Source organism: Prionailurus viverrinus, chromosome A2 (genome assembly GCF_022837055.1).
Source record: "Prionailurus viverrinus isolate Anna chromosome A2, UM_Priviv_1.0, whole genome shotgun sequence".
NCBI classification, from domain to species: Eukaryota; Metazoa; Chordata; class Mammalia; order Carnivora; family Felidae; genus Prionailurus; species Prionailurus viverrinus.
This window is the reverse complement of record NC_062562.1, coordinates 3,710,925-3,714,082: the sequence shown is the minus strand read 5'-3', so window position 1 is coordinate 3,714,082 and position 3,158 is coordinate 3,710,925. Positions and strand designations below refer to the sequence as shown.

At 40.8% G+C, this 3,158-nt stretch overlaps 1 non-coding gene across 1 annotated transcript; it reads right to left on the bottom strand.

The window, feature by feature from the left end:
• Positions 1 to 2,091: 2,091 nt before the first annotated feature.
• LOC125161378 (U6 spliceosomal RNA) lies at positions 2,092 to 2,199 on the bottom strand. The gene has a single exon (XR_007150587.1). It is a non-coding gene; the product is annotated as a U6 spliceosomal RNA (small nuclear RNA).
• Between the last annotated feature and the right edge of the window lie 959 nt (positions 2,200 to 3,158).

The window sequence follows — 3,158 nt, the reverse complement described above, 5'->3', positions numbered from 1 at the left end:
CCATGGGTTCTGTTTCTCTGCAGAACTCTGACTAATACAGCATTTGTACCATCTTGAATTATTATACTTAGGGGTTATTTATAAGGGAGATGAGCAGTATTTTCTGTAAAGGTCCAGACAATAAATATTTTAGGTTTCATGGGCCATATGGCCTCCGTCACACTGTGCAACTCCACTGCTGGGCCATGAGAGCAACTATTCACGATACATAAACAAATGCTCATTCATGGCCATGTTCCAATAAGGCTTCACTTGCAGAAACAGGTGCTGCCAACCCCTGATCTAGAATATAAGCAGAACCCCAGCCTCTCTTCCTTACCCTGTGTCCCCAGTACCTAGAAACATGCTGACAGATTAAAAACCTCCAGTAAATATTTGTTGAGTAAATAAATGAGCGAATGAAAAGGTGTTGTCCCATCTCACTCTGGTAAGTCTTAACAGCCTAACTTTAATCAGCAACAATGTGTAATCTTTAAGCTTTAATATCTCCCTGAAAGATTGATAATGGAGGGTTTTACTCGATCTGAGGGAGTGTTCTTATAGATTTTATTAGTCATGTATTTAAATATCAAACCAAAAATTTGTTAAAGCCTTTCTAGGGAAATGATTTAGACTAACTCTGGAGTCTTTTGTTTGTTCTCTTAGCTCTGAATCTTTAGGTGTTGGTTCTTTTCTGCTGATGTGGAGTTCGGGGTATGTCTCTCATAGCGTTGATTTTTTTGGTCTCATGCCCCGTGATTCTTAGTTTTCTGTTCAGCTTTGAGTTTGAAAATTACAATTCTCCTGGGGCACCTGTGGTCTCAGACAGCGGAGCATTACAACTCTTGATCTCAGGGTGTCATAAGTTTTGAGTCCTGCGTTGGGAATAGAGACTACTTAAAAATAAATAAATAAATAAATAAATAAATAAATAAATAAACTTAAAAAAAAAAACCAATTCTCTTGCCTGTTCTATTTGCTATAACTTGACTCAGGAGAGGAGTGATAAGTTACATCCACTGATGTAGCCTAAGGATAAATTATATCATTGGGTTTGCTCAGTATGTGGATCAGAAGAGAAGGTAGGGCTAACCCAGCTAGTTTCCATGTGTGTCTTTCTTTCTTTCTTCTTTCTTTCTTTCCTTCTTTCTTTCTCTTTCCTTCCTTCCTTTCTTCCTCCTTTCTTCTTCCTTTATTCCTTCCTTCCTTCTTTCTCTCTTTCCTTCCTTTCTTCTTCTTTCTTCCTCCCTTCTTTCTTTCTCTTTCTTTCTTTCTTTCCTTCTTTCTCTTTCCTTCCTTCCTTTCTTCTTCTTTCTTTCTTCTTCCTTCTTTCCCTCCTTCCTTCTTTCCTTCCTTCCTTTCTTCTTTCTTTCTCTTTCTTTCTTCTTCCTTCTTTCCTTCCTTCTTTCCTTCCTTCCTTTCTTCTTTCTTTCTCTTTCTTTCTTTCTTTCTTCTTCCTTCTTTCCTTCCTTCCTTCCTTCCTTCCTTCTTTCTCCTTTCTTTTTCTCTTTCTCTTTCTTGAGTATAGTTGACACCCAATGTTACACTAGTTTCAGATGCACAACATAGTGATGCAATAAGTCTGTGTCTTACACTTTGCTCAGCACAAGTGCAGCCACCCCCTGTCAGCATGCAATGCTATCACAACAACGTCGACAATATTCTTTATGCTGTGCTTTTCATCCCCACAATTTATTCATTCCATAACTGGAAATCTCTATCTCCCACTCCTCTTCCTCCATTTTGTCCGATCCCCTCACCCTCTTGTGTTTCTTTCTAAGTAATCACCTTGATAAATACCCCAAAACTTCCTCCTATTTCTTGAATCCACTCACACCACATTTGGAATTTCCTAGAACTGCCCCAGCCTTTGGGGTTTTGGTTTCCTCTGGGTTCGTTTCTTAATAATCTTGTTCTTGTCTGACTCATCTTAAATAAATACTTCCAGTTTATATTCTTGTAGAGGGGCTGGGGGGGAGCGAATGGTGAAGAAAATGGGACAAAATGTTAACAACGGATGCATCTGGATGAAGGGTATGTGGTTGTTCTTTCTACCCTTTTTATTCATGTAACTTTTCTTGAAATCTGAAATTATTCCCAAACACTCTTTCTTCTATTATGGAAAGCTTCTCGAATTTGCACATCACCCTTACGCAGGTTGCATGCCAGTCTTCTCTGTAATCCTTCCAGTTTTAGTGTCTATGCTGCCAAAGTGAGCTCCAAATACTTACTCCTTTAAATTTTTTAATGTTTATTTACTTTTGAGACAGAGAGAGACAGAGCATGAGCAGGGGAGGGGCAGAGAGAGAAGGAGCCACAGAATCCAAAGCAGGCTCCAGGCTCTGAGCTGTCAGCACAGAGCCCAACGCGGGGCTCAAACCCACAAACCGTGAGATCATGACCTGAGCTAAAGTCAGGCACTTAACCGATTGAGCCACCCAGGCGCCCCAAAAACTTACTTCTTTAAAAGAAGTTGCCTGTAGAGGCCATCTCAAAGTCTTAGCTTGTCACTAATTTCTCAAGCCACTCTGACGCAACTTGATTCATTCATTTATGCCCCTGAGAAGAGTTAACCACTCATGAATTTGATGATTCAAACTCTGGAGGATATTTTTGGTTCTCATCTTAACGGACTTTTTGCACTATCAGATATCATTGAGCACAACTTCCTCCTTTGAAGCACATTCCTTGGGATCTTGACTTTCCTCTTTCTTGTCTGGCTGCTCCTCTCGCAGACTTTTGTGCACATCTGACCACCTACTGAACCATTACATATTGAAGTTGCCCAGTGCTTGATCTGAGACCCTCTTTTCTGTTACCGCTTCACTTGTTATTCTAAGACATCTCATCCTTGCCCCGAACATCCTTCATATAAATATACCAACCACCCTTAAATCTCCATCCTAGCCAAAGAGCTTGCATAGCCGCAGAACCAACTTAATATTCGCACATGGCCACCTCAGAGGCACGTGGAAATTCCACTCATCCCAAAGTGACCTATGAGTTTCCAGGGTCCCCAAATCCCTAAATACCTCTTAGTTGCACGAGCCACAAGTCTTGGCTTCTCTTCCTCCTCCCTCTCGCCCATATTCAAAGCTTTGGCAACTCCTGTTCCTTTCTGTCTCTCTCTTATATGCACACACTCCCTCTCCATCTTCAGACCTAACACTCCATCCCAA